At 34.0% G+C, this 18602-nt stretch overlaps 1 protein-coding gene across 1 annotated transcript in view; it reads right to left on the bottom strand.

Annotated features, from left to right (window-relative positions):
- CCDC178 (coiled-coil domain containing 178) overlaps positions 1-18602 on the bottom strand; it is a 390130-nt gene that overhangs the window by 206624 nt on the left and 164904 nt on the right. The gene's annotated exons all lie outside the window — the stretch shown is intronic.

Below are 18602 nucleotides of genomic sequence, written 5' to 3' on the forward strand. Positions count from 1 at the left end.
TCCCATTTCTAGGAATGTACCCTAAAAAGCCTGAAACACCAATCAGAAAGAATATATGTACCCCCATGTTTATAGCAGCATTATTTACAATAGGTAAGATCTAGAAACAGCCCGTGTCCATCAATAGACGAATGGATAAAAAAGCAGTGGTACATATACACAATGGAGTACTATGCAGCTGTAAGAAAGAAAGATCTCTTATCCTTTGAGACGACATGTAGGGACCTGGAGAGTATTATCCTAAGCAAAACAAGCCAAGCAGAAAAAGACAAATACCACATGATCTCACTTATTTGTAGAATATAATTAACATAACAGCCTGAGGACTAGGGTAGACCCAGAGACGTGGAAGTTGGGTACAGACTGACAGCCATCAGAAGAGGGGGTGGGGGGGAGGGAAGAGATAAACCACAGAAGTTATATGCATCTACGCATAACCAATGGACACAGCATAACTGGGGATGGGGTGGGGGGATGGGGAGGAGGGTGTCAATGGGGGAAAATAGGAAAAACATCTGTAACAAAAATAGAGTAAAAAAAAAATTACACATTATTGGACAATTAGGTGTTTTCTAATTTTCACTATTGCACATGAAACATAATTTTGCTCCAAAATATTAAAATAAATCTCTGATTATATTCTAAGAAAAGAAATCAGTATGGCTATATTAATAGCAGACAAAGTACATATTAAGAAAAGGAATTATCAGAAGTAAATAGAAGGACATTTCAGAAAGATTAAAGGATCAAATGGTTAGGAAGATATAACCATCATAAATCTGTATGATAAGAACCTCAAAATATATGATGCAAAAGCTGAGAGAGAATTAAAAGGGAACTAGAAAAATCTACAGTCATAGTTGAAGATGTTAACACCTTTATATTAGTAATCCATAGAATAACTAGACAAAAAAATCATTAAGTTTATAGAGGTTTTTCAATAACAGCATTGAGATTTAGAAAATGATACCGCTAACAACTAAAGAATACATATTCTTTTCAACTGCACAATGAACTTCCAATAAATAGAAAATATGCTGTAGTATGTCTCAGTAATTAAAAAATTAATTTGTACAGAATATTTTCTGATCATCATAGACTGAATTATAAACCAGTGACACTAAAATATCTAGAAAAGACTCAAACATTTGTGAAATCATATGATAAATTTGAAAATATTTAGGTCAGAATAAAAAGGAAAAGATCAAATATCAAATCTGTGAAATACCTAAAGTTATGCTTAGGTAATATTTTATCGCTTTATATGCTTACCTTAGAAAAAAAGAGAAAGTTTAAAAATCAGTGGTCTAAGTTTTTGTTTTAAAAGCTAGAATAGTAAAGAGAAATTTAACCCAGAGTAAGAAAAAGGAAATGATAAGAGTATTTATTTTTTATTTTTTATTTATTAATTTGTTTTTGTTACAGATGTTTCTTAATTTTCCACTATTAACACCCTCCTCCTCTTCTCCCCCACCCCAGCCCCAGCTTTGTTGTCTATGTTCATTGGTCATGCATACATGCATGTAAGTTCTGTGGTTTAGAGTATTTTAAATGGCTCTTTGTATGAGTAATCACTCAAATTGAAAACAGACAATAACCTAGAAAATTCCATGTGCATTACTTTCTGGTAGTCTAACTTAAAATAAAAAAAGTCCTGGCAGTTTTGCTCAGCAGTTAGAGCTTCAGCCCATGGATTGAGGGGTTGCAGGTCCAATTCCCAAAGTCAGGTACCTGGGTTGCAGGTTAGATCCCCAGGGTTGTGGGGGAGGCAACCAATTGATGTGACTCTCTCATATCAATGTTTCTCTCTCCTTCCCCCTCTCTCTTTCATTCTATCTAGAAATTAATGGAAACATATCCTCAGGTAAGGACTAACAACAACAAAAATTCTCAAGGGAACCAGAGTAACAAATATCTAGTGTTCTTTAAAACTGATTCTCTCAAATATTACATATCTCAAGCAAGTTTTATCAAATACTTCGTGGGAGATACTTGATGGCTGAACTCTCTTGCGAGAACCTGATGACAGGTTATTCTATATTGTGGATGAAGATGAAGAGGCGGAGCCTGGGGACAGAGCTAGTGTTTGCATGGAGGCCAGGAGCAGAGACAGGAAGACCCAGACGTGGAAAGGAGGCAGAAGCATGATGCTCCCCAAGCACTGGGGGGATTTCATGGTGGTTAACTGAAGGAAAGGTTGATGATCTATGCTTGGTTGTACATACAATGAGCCATTGAAAGTGCTTTTTATCAGGGATTATTTCTATGTAAGATGGGAAAGTTTTACTAAAAATGGTCACAATATTTCAAGAGAAATCTTTAGTGAAAGAAGCAAGTGACAATGGTTATCCTTGGGGATACAGAGCATCTAGAAATATTGATGATGTTTAGTCATCTAGAAACCCTTTTTCTTTTAAATAATCTGTAATATATGTAGAAGTATCACCCGTAAAGGGTAAAAAATCTCTCAGATAGCAAAAACTACTGGGCATGTAAAAGTAAAGAAGTAGTGTTGAATATCCTATTTGTGATTTTAATTCTGCTTTCTCATTTCTGGGATGTTCCAAAGCATCCTAAAAGCCAATTCTTTTTTTTAAACAAGAGTTCTTTTTTTTACCCAAAATGCCAAAGTAGCGAATTGTTTAAGGTGGTATGGAGTTGGTTCAAGAAACCAATATGATGGCCAGGTAACTTCTTTGGTTTTAAACATGTCTAGATATGGTTCTTTCTTTATATATATATATATACGATGTGCCAAAATGTACCAGAAAATAGCATTCTTTCTTTCCTCTCAGACATAGTTTTCATTTCTGTTGTTGACCTAATTTCGACCAAGAAATACTTTTGCCTTTGACCTTCAGTTGACCCCATTGACAAATATGATTAACTCCCTCTGAGTTTCCTAGATGCAAAAATTTTGCATCTAAAAATATTTTAAGTGAATTACTAATAAAACCAATTAAATCTCTCTGGGCCTAAGAAGTATTAGGTTCTATGTTTTCAGAAACCTTGCTTTTTTAGTGACTAATTTGGTTTTGTTCTCATGAAAATCATTCAGGATAATCTTACATACAGACTAATATGCTAGAAAATATTTTCTTCTAAATCACTTTAAATGTTATAAAATATCAGCACAATTCATTTTCTTTTAATAAAACCTATCCAACAATTGTTTTCTTTTTTAAATACACATACATAGTTACTATACAAAACCTTTCTGGGACCAGTATAATATTCCTATTCTCCAGTCATCCCTCTGACTTTTAGTAGCATCCTATATTGATTGTAAGATCTCGCTTATGGTTTTTTAGGCATTTCATGGTTTAAATATTCTATACCTTTCAGATTGATTACTTCTATATTTTCTGTCACTTTTTTATACTGTCAGAGCAGGGGCTGCTTTCTGCTCTGTTGTCACAAATGGATTCCCATGAGGCTAACACTCTTCATGCATCTTGCTAACAGAAATTGCTACTTCTTGAAGTAAGTACTTCTGAGCCTCTTACAGCTTTATAAAACATAGGTATAACGTTTTTTCCACTGGATTTGAAATGCTCACTTATCTGAGGGTTTGTTCTTAGACTAACTGAATAGATTTTGGAGAAGCTTTTGTAAACACTGGATGTATTTGCTTCTTAATAATAGTGCTGCTTTTCTCTACTTCCCTTTCCTGAAAGTATGTTAAACAAGCAGAACCATTTTCAGTAATTCAAACTGTTTAAATTGTGTTCTTATTATTGACCTCAAGACTTTCCTAATTTTATTTGTGTACATTTCCCAAAGTGGGTGACTAAATATCCTTGATACAGTCTCACTTGCCAAGGTTCTCAGTAATCTTATTGGTATGTTTTCTTCTTCTCTGAGAAAACTCTGAAAATGCTAGAAGCCCCAGAATTTACTCAACAAATGTCTGCCTTCTACCCACAGTAGTACAAAACTGGTTGTTAATTGTGAATGTCATATTTTGTATTTTATTTCCACAGAATGGCTAAGACAATTGAAATTTAAACTCCATGTATTCTAAAATAGCATTTAAAATGAGTTTAATTTAGGAATTTGAAAAATAACTAATGTTTTCATGAAATGCTTGCATTTCATGAAAAGGATAACTGTTAGACCTACTGATATTTTAGTGCCAATTATTATGATTCTCATAGATTAAACATAGCTAGTATAGAGCATTTTATAGAACTACACGATGTGGGACCTGGAGGGGCTTTCAAGATCATCTAGAACAAGTTACTGATTGCGAAGAAAAACAATGTGTTTTTTAAGGTCAGGTCAGTGAAAGGAGTAGGAACCTGAATGGCTACTTTTCTTGTTTTAAGACTACTGAATTTCCTCCACACTAAAGTGTCTGCACCAGAGTTTTTCCAAGTAATTGCCAGAATAAAGACAAGGAAATGGACGTGACTATTGTTAGACCTTAAAAGATCTATAGAATAGATCTTAAAAGCTCTCACCTTGCAAGAGTTTTTCTTGGATATTGATTAAACTTATGATGATAATCATTTTACAACATATACATATATCAAATCATTATGTTATACACGTTAAACTTACATAATGTTTTAAGTCAATTATATCTGAATAAAACTGAAAAAAAAAAAGAGAAATTGGAAGAAGAGTTTAAAATAAAACTTGTATTTATGGAAGGCTTATCTCTAATTCAAAAGGTAGTTTAGTTACTGAAAGTGCATTATTTAAATGCAGTAGGTTTATGAACTGACAAGTTGACAGAAATTCCATTTTGTAACTGAATGATGACATCTAATTGTCACATGATAATTGTTAATAATCAGTATACATAACAGAAGTAATTTACCTTTTCATAAAGATAAAGACTTCTGAAAAGATTCTGAAACATGAAACGACAGTGGCAAGATGATTAATTTAGGATGGGTAGGGGTCAGAAATACCCTGTGGTCTATGTAATGGAAAGCAAAAGTGTGGAAACTGATTGTAATAATAAGTAATTACCAAGTGTGTGCATTTCTGTTGTAGAAGAATGTGCCATCTAATCCCTCTATTGAGAAAATTACTGGTGGGAAAAGTTTTGTAAAATTTTCAACACCGCCTAATGCATTTTATTGGACATTATTGTATTAGTTTGTTAAAGCTGCTATAACAATTATGCAAACTTAGTGGTGTAAAACAATATAAATTTATACTCTTATAGTTCTGAAAGTCAGAAATCAGAAGTACATCTTGTGGGCTGAAATCAAGATATAAGTAGAGCTGGTCCCTTTTGAAAGCTCTGGGAAAATAACCCCTTGCCTTGTCTTTCCGAGCTTTTAAAGGTCACCTGCATTCCTTGGCATGTGGCCCAGCATCACACTGCCTTTCTTCCCTCTGCTTCTGTTGTCATGTCATCTTTTCCCTTTTGTTATCAATTCTTCCTCTGCCTCTTTCTTATAAAAACACGTCTGATTACATTTAGAGCCCATCCAGATAATCTAGGACAATCTCTTCATCACTAAGTCCTCAATTTAATCATATTTCAAAGTCCCATTTGCCTTGTGAAACTACATTCTGGTGACTAGAATGTAGGTATCTTTGGGGGCTGTTATTTCACTTACCACAATTAAGATTAATTTTAAGACATGTTCTCATTTCTGGGAGTGAGAATAAGCAGGCTTTTAAGTATTTACATCATCTTTGAGTGGTTATTAAACTAACCTATCCAGAAAACTTCTAACACATGAACCTTGATTCAGGAAAAAAAAAACCTACTAGAAATACTAATAGCATTTTTATCATTAGAGAATGACAGTAGCTATATTACAACAAATGCCTTTAACTCTCCCCATTGAAAGTTAGCAGGATTTAGAATTCCTTAAAGGATAGTTACAGTCCCAAAAAAGTGATTCAAGAGAGGAAAACCTTGAAATATAGTCTATAGGAAAGCTACCTATTCCCATTTTCCTGTACAAGTGAATTTGTGCTTTAACAACTCAAAATATTGGGGGGGGGGAGGTATCTTCTCCCTAAGATAATACTAGCATGCCACTTATATCAGATTAAATTGCCTTACTCATCTTAATATCTCATCCTTAGAACAGTGCATGGCACATATAAGGTATTAAATTACATATTCATGAATCAAAATAAATTCTTGAACTTGTGTTTGTAGATGTTCCTTTCATATATATATGTTTTTTCAGCTAACTTGGTAAATAGAAAATATGTGCCATTCAATTAAAAAATGCCTATAGTGCAAACCATCATAACTATTACTCATTTTATCTTAGAATTATATGTGTGTGTGTATATAACATATTTATATAATTTGATTCTCCAGCTCTCCTTAGACAAGTAGAACTTTTCATCATCTAAGTCTTTGATTAATATGTACTACTTTTCTTGATGTCCCCCTTTAACCATAGTACTTAGATCCATAACAAGTTTTTTTCTCTCAATGCTGTCCATCAAGAAAGCAAGATGCACCTGGCTGGTGTGTCTCAGTGGATTGAGTGTTGTCCCATGGACTGAGAGGTCCCAGTTCACTTCCTACTCAGGGCACATGCCCAGGTTCCAGCCTTGATACCCAGTAGGGTGTGTGCAGGAGGCAGGCAATTGATGTTTCTCTCTCACATCGATGTTTCTCTCTCTGTCTCTCTCTCTCTCTCTCTCTCAAAAATCAATTAAAAAATTTTTTTTAAAGATGATTTGATTCTGGACTTGGGACTAATTCCCCACTTGATAGAAAGTATCATTTGCTCACCGAACAAAATTTTGACTTAACACTTCTCCCTGGATCTGGTTTTACTTATAGAAAAATATTGGATCAATTGTTTCTCTTGTATAAGGAGCTTGAGTCTTCATCTACTATTCTGGGTTTCAGGGACTTGAATTACATTTCCTAGACTTCTATAAGGAATATTTCCTCTCCATGTACTTCATGCTTTCTAAATTCCCATTCACTTTATTTTTCATCAGACCTTCCACAAAATCACCCTAAGTATTCTTACCATTTCTAGATTGCCACATACCCAAAGGAAAGAAAATTGTCACAATGTCTCCAAAATATATAACTTTGGAAAAACTATTTTATTTCCTATATATGTAAAAATCCTTCCCAAAACATTTCTAAAACTAAATAAATATATCAACTGTTGTAGTTCTGGTTAAATAAGATCTAGAAAAGCACTCTTTTAACCACAAGATGCTGGGAGGTGTAAGAAAATAGGGAGCAGAAAGAGGAATTGAATTCTATGAAAAATAGTGTAGTTAAATGATCAGCAATTAAAGACCACGGAAGAGCAAAGTTCTACTAAGGAAAGCCTATATATTAAAAGTATACAAAACAGCCCTGCCGGTGTTGCTCAGTGGTTGAGCGTCGACCCATGCACCAAGAGGTTGTCAGTTCATTTCCTGGTCAGAGAACACGCCCAGGTTGTGGGCCCAATTTCCAGTGGGGGGCATGCAGGAGGCACCCAATCAATGTTCTCTCTCATTGATGTTTTTCTCTCTCTCCCTCCCTATCCCTCTAAAATAAATAAAGAAAAAAATTTTAAATAATAAAAATATACAAAACAGTTTACCCATTTCCTGTACTCAACTTCTATTTCATACATAAGCTATCACATGGGCATAAAGACAAATGACAATTACATGTGGGAATATTGGTGACATATTCTCTAAGATTTAAAAAATAACAGCCTTCCTATTCATATTATGTGAATATAACACTGAGCTCTCATTAAGCTATACTTAAATTGTCTTGAAATGTTGCTATAGGCAAGAGTCGGCAGGAATTATTTCTTGATCTTATGAAAAAATAGAGGTTAAGAATTATACCAAGGTTTCCATTCAGTTACCTTCAGATTTTCTAGAGATTTACTATAAGAATGTGTCAACCCTTATTTATAAGTATCAATTAATCTAAGCTATCAATCTAGTCCAAAACATACACTCAATATAATTTTAATAAAACTTTTTCAATGTTAAACTTTCGGAATTCAAAAGTTAAACATATATAATTTGCCAGTACTCGATCACTAAGCTAGATAAAGTTGAAACCAAGTGATAGCATTCATTGTCTCACAAAATCGTAGAATAAGTTCACGGACAAAGGGGTAAGTGAAAGGAAAGTTCATCTGAAAGATAGGCAAACTCCCCCAGCAGGGAGGAGACCCAAGTGGGTTGCCAGTGGGGCTCTGTTGTCTAGGGATATATACTTTGCTAGCCTCTGATTGGTCCTTTCAAGGAATTCTGCCTTAGCAAAGTCCATACATTTTAAAGCCTATGTTTCCTGCCTGACTGGGTTCAGCCCTAGGTCATCTATAAGGGCCTTAGTGGCCTCCCTTTTTTGATAATTTCAACTTCTCCCAGATTATTAGTGAGGAGGAGGGGAAAGGCCCTTGGTGCAACCCTATGCTTGCTTTTGGTTTCTCCCTCAAATCCAACCTTGGTTTTCTATATCCCTTTCTAAAGTAATCTGGCTTTCTGCAATAGGAACACACTCTGTAGCTTTGCAGCAAAACTCATTTAGCAATCCTGTTGCCTTTCTTGAAACCAGCCTTTCTGTTTTTTGTTTTTGTTTTTAAATCATGGAATTGACCTGTGCTCCTTCTAGTAGCTTCTAATTTGCATTTCTATATATAGGGGTTGGGAGTTTCTGGCCTTGGAGGTACAATCTCCCATGTTGATTTTAGTTTTATTTTGAGATCTGTAGAATCCAAATTAACCTCTAGATATGCTATGTACTAAGTTTTTTGCCTGTGTGCTGAGCTCCAAGTCATCTCAAACTTCCTGCGTGTCTCAGCCTTCCCTTCCCATGGTTGTGGCGTTGCCTAACCTGACTCTATGTCCTCACAGTTTAAAAGTGTGTTACCATGCAGCAGTGATTTTTCCCAACCTTATTGCATGAAAACAATTGCAACTGTGAAGAGTCCAGTAGGAGTTTCTCAGAAATAATAAAGAAGTAAAAATATCAGAACGTGTTCTTGTATAACTGCAACTAAATGTATAACTGATCTTTGCCACACACCATCAAAACCTTGCCTGTATCACTTTATAGAAAAATCTGTGATCTAAACTGAGTGTCCTACATGAGTGAAATTTGTCTAGATCAATCATTTGCAAAATGTTAACAATTCTCATGATCCACTTGTACTTTCTAAAAAGTATTAAGGGCTTTTAATTATGTAGGTTATATTTATTGATATTTACCATTTTGGAAATAAAAACTGAGATATAAAATATATATTAAGTCATTAACATAGCAATTATAAATAACATATTTTCATTAAAAAATGGCTATTTTTCATAACAAACAATGGATGACAAGAATAGTAGTATTTTACATATTTTAAAAATCTCTTTAATATCTGGCCTAATAAAAAAGAGATGGATTCTCATATCTGCTTCCGCACTGAGTATACTGCCAAATGTTTTGGTTATAGCAATTAGATAAATGTACCCTTATCTAGATATGTAGTTGGACATGGAGGGGTGTTTTCAGGTAATTGTGGATATTTTTCTTCTATACTACACCAAAACTCAGCAAGTGGTCATTTTAAAAATATTATTTGCCATTTGCACTCTAAAACCTCATCAGTAAAATTTTCATACCTTATTAAATTAAAACCTACTGGTAATATCATGCATTGGTCATTTTGAAAATATTAGTTCATTGAGTTATACAAATCTTCCACACCATAATTATTGTTCATTATGCAATATCAAAAAATCACATTTGTTAATATCACCATCTATATCATTAGAAAATTCTTTTAAGTTCTGAGAATCTAGCAAGCTCACTATTGCATTTATAAGCTTTCTAAAATTCAAATTTTCATTTGAAAGCTCAATTTTTTTCATTGCCAACAAATACTATATATATATCTTATTTTCTTTGAAATAGGAGGCTCATTTTGTTCATTTTCAAGGAAAAGTATGTCAAACAGTTGAGTCTGAATAACCACAGTTTGTCTACCAATTGTACAAAAATAATGTTCCATAAAAAAGTGACTAGATCATTTCACAACTTTAAAAATCAGACAAGTGTAGCCCTAGCCAATTCCAGTAAGGGCACATACCTCCTTTGTGGTTCGGTCCCCCACCCGGGTTGGGGTCATTCAGGAGGCAACCAATCAATGTGTCTCTCTCACATAAATGTTTCTCTCTCTCTCTCCCTCATTCCCTCCCACTCAGTCTGCAAATAAATGGAAAAATTTTACCTCTCAGGTGAGGATTACAAGGGTTTTTCCTGGAGACAGCCTACTGTCATGTTCAGGAGAAGTATTTTATGTGTACTTTATATTTTATCACAGAGAATATTAAAAGGACATGTACTCAAGTATTGAGATTTAATGCAGTTAATATCTACTACATCACCAAGAAACTCTTAACTATAGTTGTCCATGAAAGTGCCTAGCAGTGAGGAATGCAATGAGTATTAGTACTATCTATGCCATTACCTTCATTCATAATAAGGTACCAGCAGTTTTGCTCACCACTCTTTTTGCACTGTGAGTGTAAAGGGAAACTCAGTAAATAAGGCACATATCTTAGTATCATTTGAGAGTAGTTTTGATGTTACAGAACCTGCCTTACAACCCCACCCCCCACCAAAGTAGACCCCACTTTGAGAAATGCTATTCTAGACAGTGAGAGACACTGAACACATTAAAAATAATACTCGTTAACAAGTTAAAATTTTTGTTCTCAAAACTATAAATTCAGTATTTTCTGAGTGTTTGCATACACAAAACTTAATATAGTTATTAACAATAAATATTTAAAAAAACACACAAACACAAAGTTAAAATAGTTAAGCATTTCATCATAAGCAAGCACATTTGAAAAGTGCTTTAGGAATAGCAATTAACATATCGATTGAGATGTTTGGTATATAGACTGTTTTGATCTTTCTCCTTAACAATATGGCTTAAAGCAGTAAGAGGTTAGAATATAAAGTGCCAATAGTATTTAGAAATGAATACTCCGTTTGTAAAATTTAAGTGGACAGAATTTACTTGGACCCCAAATATTTTCACAAATGCAGAAAATAAAATAAGCCCGGTTAAAGACTGTATGTAATTCAATCAAGGAAATGTTTAGATCATGTTTATAAAGTTTCTCAGTCTATCATGTTGTGCTTTTGACAACTATTGTTCAATGTATTTAGAGCACACAGTTATCTTACATTTTAAGGGTAACAGGCTGTTTATGTCCGAGTAGACAGTGGTTATTGCCATAGGTTGAGGCTTTTATGTTATTCATCACATCAAAAAGAGTCAGAACATTAGGCCCACATATCTAAAACTGTGAGGTAAGTTAAAGAAATTTGCAAAGAGAATGTACTCTTTAGCTATTCAAGTTTCTTTTTCCATCAGGCATTAAAACCTAAGTAAAATGTGCATTCAAATCACACCTGTTTCAGTTTCTCAAAAGTGCAATTTCAGCTAATTTAACAATTCATTCCTCTTAGGGATACATTTTACTGGGAGATTTAAGCTAGTGAGATCAGCCTGAGTACATCATGCAGTTAACTGATTTTTGATAATAGAAAAATTTGGCTGGTTGGAAATGCTTAAAGAGTGTGGAAGTGCAGAATGCGGGTGGGTCACTAGAAAGAATTTTGCTTCCATAACCAGGAGGCAAAGGCCCCAGTCTCATGTCACTAACTTCAAGTGTCATTCTCTAACTACCTATGCTCGGTCTATTACCCAAAAACAAGAATTAGAAAGTTGACAGAAATAATAAATCCAGGGTTACACTGAAATATAATGCAGAAGGGTGGCTGAATAAAACCAGCTTTTATATTCCTTCTGTCAGAATCCAACCATTAGCTTAAACTTGTAAAAAATGACAGTTGTTTGGGAGGTTGAATAGCAGTGTGTTGTTCTCCGTCTATACATAAGATTTTAAGCTTCAGAATAGCGAACAATACTCCGTCCCTGTAGCACGGGAATGCATCACATAATCATTTTCCTTTGTGGAGGGGGAAAAAAGCGTTTATCACCACTTTCAATTCAATTATTAAATACAATCTGGTTTCCTTTGGTGGTCAGACAGAGAACACCAACCTTTATGCATTATTGTGTAAAGATAATATTCATCACCACCTTTAACTAAGCAAGACTTTCCTCAGTCTCTGTAGCCATATATATCAGTTGGTCTCTCTTCCCCAAAACAAATACCAGCTGTAAAATTCCTTGAGTTCCAAGATGTCTTGTTTTGTGGAGCAGCTCAGGCATTTGCTTTGCAAAGCGGCTCCTGCGCTTTGTGGAAGGTGAGGAAAGCCATGAGACGTTCCTTCAGGAAAATGCCTTTCTCCAGATACTCTCAGGACCCATGCATGAAGCACGTGATTTCAGGGACTGCAAGTGCTCCCTGCAACCCAAGGTCACCTGTGTTCAATCCCCATTTAAAACACATTCACAACAAAAACTAACAAGAGTCTGCAAAATCTATAACTGTTTCTTGTTCTTATTTCCTGGGGCTATCCCACTCTTTTTGAATTCTTTTTGGTTTTTATAATCACAAAATGAAATAATTATTCTTGAAAGTGTGATTTAAAATCTGTTAAGCACAGCTTTTGAAATATTTGGGTCTTTAAAAGACTTTTTTTTTTTCTTTATTGATTTTAGAGAAAGAGGAAGGGAGAGGGAAAGAGAGCTAAAAGCATCGATGAGAGAGAACATCGATTGGCCACCTCCTGCATGCCCCCCACTGGAGATGGGGCCCACAACCTGGGCATGTGCCCTGACTGGGAATAGAACTGGTGACCTCTTGGTGCATGGTCAATACTCAACCACTGAGCCACACCGGCCAGGCTTGGTCTTGTATGTACAATATAAATACAATGATATCAGGTATGGAAGAAATTCTAGCACTCTATGCAGATTGTAGGAAGTATTTGTAAATATAAATTAAGTGCTGTGATAAAAAAACTGCATATTAAAATTACAAATAGAATGTTAAGCTGTATAAATATAGATAGATGGAAATGGATAACTATTCATATTGTTATTAAATTGTTATTACTTTATGTCATATATAGACATTGTACTTAATAAAGCTCAAGTTTTTCTATCATGAAAATAGGAGATCTGTAAGTCTTAACTTGGAAAGAAAACCAATTAAATGGATATTTTCAGTGTATAATAATGCATTGCATTACTCTGACCATTTTTACTATAACTTCATTCATCTTATTATTTTCTAGAAAAAAAAAACTGTTTCTCTTTCATATTATAATTTTTCAATAACTTGCTTATCCATACTAGCCTGTAAATTAACTGAGGGCAGATTCCCTTTTCACTAATTTCTGTATTATGGTATTTTGCGTATAGCAGAATCTTCCTTTCTCTCTTCTATCCCTCTTTTCTGTGCCATCCTGAGGCAGGATTCCCATCTATTTATAAGAACAAATACAAGAGAAAAATACTAGCATCATAAAATGCTTGTCATAAAATGTTAGTGAAAAAGAAGTCAGTAGATCAGAAAATAAAACATACAGTATATCTCAGTGTGTGTGTATGTGCCCACATATGTGTAGGTCTAAAGGTCTAAAGGACTCAACAACACGTATCATAATGTTAATCTCAGTAATCTCTAATTATGGAATAACAAACAATTACAATTTTCTTTTTTGTGTTCTCATAAAATCCAAAGTCTCTTGACTAATTATGTATTACTTTCAGAATCAGGAAAACAAGTTTTATTTAAGAAAAAAAAAAACAACAGAACCAACACAACAGAAATATGCTAAAACTAACTGAGGAAAAAAAATAAAAATAAGCAAGCATGGGGCATAAAATAGACCTTATATACTTCCTCCAAGCTGTCACAAATGTGAGTCTAAACTTTCTAGCAGACACTATTAAAAGGAAATCCTGGTCAATTCAATGCCCTGAAGATCAAACAAACAGAATCTACAGCATAAATTCTATTCACTATTCTTGATACTTACACCTGATGGGAATTCTGGTCTTAAAATAGATATTGTGAATTTAATGGACAACATCCTCTTTACAGTGAACACAACAATGAGTTTCATTAGAGCCATTTCTTATAGTGACCCTCAAGGTAGTAATTCTATAGAGAAGAGATAATACGTGGTCAGAAACAGATCTCTGCTGGTTTAATTCAAGAAGAAATTTCCTGATACCTAAAAGAATGGATTACTGAATAACAATTCTGACCAAAGACTATTTCTTTGAGTCAAGGTTTTGTATCTACAGAGAATATGAGCTTGATTGTCCATGCTGCTAAATATAGAGGAGCCAAATACCTCAGCACCTAGTTGTGCTGGGCTTACAAGTTGACTCACTCTTAGGGAAAAGGCAGAAGAAAACAATCTGTCCCCAAATGAAGTAGAACTACTCTGTTGTAAACAGAGAAACTACTAAGGCCTGCTCAAGATTATCTAGGATAATGGCTGTCAATGAACAGAATTTGTTATACTATTGATTTTATTTGTGATACTTAAACTTCCTTGTATTTACCTATTGGATGATCCTCTTTTGAAAGCAATAATTATCCTTCTTTAGTATAATTTATATATATATATATACACATATATATGTATATATATATCAGGTATATAGGTAATTTATATATATAGGTAAATATATATAATATAAATACAAAATAGATGAATATATAAACTAAAGTGGTTTGAATTAAAACTAATCATGAATAACTATGTTTATATACTTACATTTATATACTTATCTTCATATTTATATATTTTTGAAATACAGGGTAGGAAAAAAAGTAAATTTACAGTTGTTCATATGGAAAATAATACAAAACTAATAATACAGTCATAAACTGTGTTTTGCGTACTCAGAACTGTAAACCTACTTTTCCCCCACCCTGTATACAGGCTACTTCCTAACCATTAAAAACCTTACTAGGCATACTGTATTTCACTTTGAACAAATTTCATGGCCTTCTTACATTTAGAAAATTTCATACAATCCTGGTGTTTTTAGGTGGTCTTTTACTTCATTATCTTCATATCCTTTCTACCACATTTGTTTATGTTTTCGTCTCCTAGAAATTCTTTGACTTCTGGAGGGTTCAAAGTGTATTCTATCTTCAAATCTACTTAATAAAACACATACTGCTTTATCATATATATTTTGGTTCTTTCTAAATTGTTGAGGCTTTTGTTTCCTTTTCATGAGGGATGCATCTCCCTTTCTTTCACTTTCAGATAGGCATTTTTATTGTCCTTTCTTGCCCTTTCCATACCACCCTTCTTCTTGCCTCCGATGAATCACTTCATTTAAAGAACATGTCATTCAACTACAACACCTGCTACCTGTTCTTTTTACTTCCACTTATTGTTGCTTTTCTAATTTGCTGAAGACTTCAGCAGCTGGCTTATTACTTTCCTGACCACTCAAACACTGAAATTGTCTTTGATGGTTCCAATATCCATGGAAGTTTTCTTCTCAGCAATAAAAATGCTCAAAGACCCTAGCCAAAAAAACAAAACAAAACAAAACAAAAAACCACCTGCCCTGGATGGTGTGGCTCAGTTGGTTGGAGTATTGTCCTTTATACCAAAAAAGGTGGCAGGTTCGATTCCCAGTCAGGGCACATACCTAGGTTTGGGGTTCAGTCCTCTGTTGGGGCATGTAAGGAAGGCAACCAATCGATGTTCTCTCTTCTCTCTTCTCTCTTCTCTCTTCTCTCTTCTCTCTTCTCTCTTCTCTCTCTTCTCTCTTCTCTCTTCTCTCTTCTCTCTTCTCTCTTCTCTCTTCTCTCTTCTCTCTTCTCTCTTCTCTCTTCTCTCTTCTCTCTTCTCTCTTCTCTCTTCTCTCTCTCTCTCTCTCTCTCTCTCTCTCCTTTCCCCTCCGTCTAAAATCAATAAGCATATCCTTGGGGTGAAGATTTTTTTAAAATGTCTCCCTTTCTGTCTATCTAATAACTAAATTACCACTTTTTGGTACAACCCATGCCTTTGAAAAAACAATCTATACTGAATTTTTCTAGTCTCTCTCAGTTTACTCTTACTCTCTGGCCCATTGAAATATGACTACTGCCTCCTCCACTACATTGAACTTATTAAATTATCTGTGACCTATTAATTATCTCTAGGTTCCCTCTCTCTCTAAAATCAACAAAGAAAAAACATTAAAAAAAATGATCTACTGCTAAATGAAAACAATGTATAAAATTGTAAGTACTCAATCACTGCAGATTTGTAAAAATATAGATGTAGATGAAAAGAGCATAAAAATGCATCCAAAGTTAGTGGCTGGATTATGAATCTAGGTTTACTGATGAATGTCTTTTTTTCAGAATAATTTTAGGTAATTCTACTAAACAGTCTTAATTCAAATAATAAGCAAACTATGCTTTATCTTCTTGTTGGCATTATCTACTTGATAAAATGTCATCTGTACATCATTCTTCTTTGTCTTCAATTTTCTGTCATAACACAAAGCAAATATACTCCATGTATGGTTTAATAAAAACAACAGAACAGTGTCTATTCCCCTAAAAGTTTGCAACACAGAGGTATAGAGCAATGTTTACCAATCAAATTGTTTATGCAAATAACTGCATCTAGATTGGCTTGTAACTAAATGCAGGGGAAACTATCATTCACCTCTGATGAGCCAAGCTGAGAGCATATGCAAATCTCAGAGCTGCGTAATAGTTTTTTCTGGACCTCTAGCTTCAGTTTCCTTTCAGAATATTGGTTTTAACAACAGTAGTCTATAAACTTCATGGACATTAACTGGACAGATTTGTTTTTTAGTTAGTTTTTTCTGGCAGAGAGTTTTTCAGGATATAAATAAATATATTACATGCAAATATCTATTTCTTTTTTTATCCTCACCCGAGGACATTTTTTTTTTCTGCATTTATCTTAAGATAGAGCCGGAGGGAAAAAGGGAGGAAGAGAGAGAGAGAGAAACATTGAGTGGTTGCCACCAATATGACTCCAACTGGGGCGGGGGCAAACTGCAACTGAGGCACATGCCCTTAGTGGGAACCGAACCCATGACTTTCTGATCCGCAGGCCGATGCTCTAACCGCTGAGCCAAACTGGCCAGGGCACAAATATCCATTTTTTATAACACCAAATTATGAAATATTTGCTTAGAGTCTATTCAAATTAAAGTAGGCAGTTACTTCTTTAGACTATGTGTCAAATGACCTTTATACAAAACATTTAAAAATATGACTTGAAAACTCTACATTACAATTTCATTAAATAAGTCTACCATTTATTTTACCTTAAAATATCACCTTTTCCTATTGAGTTTTGAATATGAGTAAAATGTTTTATGTATTCTTTTATCCTGCTGATTTTGCTACCAATAGTTTAGATATTAAATGTTTATTCCATATCATACATAGGTACTTTATTTCTCTTATTCATGTATAACAAGGCCCTTCTTCATTTCCATTTATCCTGAAGAAAGAAAAGAAAATATTCCTACACTAATATTTTTTATTAGTTGTATTATGAGTATTTGTGATTTTCACTAAATCAATAGATCAGTAATTTTTATATTTAATTAGTTCCAGTATAATGCATCATAATGACTCAAAAACCTATGCTAATAATAGCTAATAATAAAATACAATTCACTGAGTCATACTGTTTCTCAAAGACAGTTTGAAAGAAAAAGTATTTATAATTAGAAATGACATAGTCTTCCTCTATTGTATTATTAGATGTTTTAATGTACTATTATTCTTATCCAGACTCATGCATTTTAATCTCAGATGTGTCACAGAAATGTGACCTACTTCAATATTTTCTTATATATCAATTATATGAGCTAAATTAATAATATTCTCAAACATACATGCAATCAAAACACAATTGATGTAGGCCATTCAGGTACAATCTACATTAATGTACACAGTTGTTTTGCAAATTTCCTTTAACTGTATGAAACAAAGAGTGACAATTTTAACATATTGCTGAAATTGTGAGAGTATAGTGGAGTATTTTCCTTCTACTGTTGGCCAGTGCCACTTGTCTATGACAATAGCTTGCTATCAAATTTAAGACCCTTATTCAGGAGGTTAATGTGAGGTAGGAACTTCATTCAGTGTTATTTTGGCTTAAGGGCATAATGTCACAATTTGGTGCATCCTCTAATGACTTTTTTTCTAAAGGCAGCTTACAGCTTAGACCTAGTTCAGTGCATTTCCTTGTGAGGTCCTTGGAAGACTGGAGGAAAAAAAGTACAATTGATTGCGTGGCCAAATTTCTGTTCATGCCTGCTTACTGATTTTTGTTCATTTCACAAATAAACAAGGCATGAATACATCAACCCACAAACCATAAACAATAAAGAACTTCATCCTGTAAGTTTGCTACGGCCAGCAGTTTGTGGCTGAATCTGCTATTTGTCATAAGATAAATGATAAAGTGATTGCCATTTGTCACTGAATACACAAGAGGAGTGCTCAGCTGTGAACCACTCAAATGCAGACAACAGTAAATATTGCCATTCTTATTACTAACTTCCTTTAAAAGGGGTCCCCTAACACTATAAAATAAAAGTACATTAGTGTTTTGGGTAAAAAATTCTTATTCTTTTAACTTAAGAAGAAAAATCATGGAATAAGCATTGAGCATCTGAATATTCCCAGTTAAAAACCTTGTA

This window comes from Molossus molossus, unplaced genomic scaffold, assembly GCF_014108415.1.
Source record: "Molossus molossus isolate mMolMol1 unplaced genomic scaffold, mMolMol1.p scaffold_m16_p_6, whole genome shotgun sequence".
Classification (NCBI taxonomy): domain Eukaryota; kingdom Metazoa; phylum Chordata; class Mammalia; order Chiroptera; family Molossidae; genus Molossus; species Molossus molossus.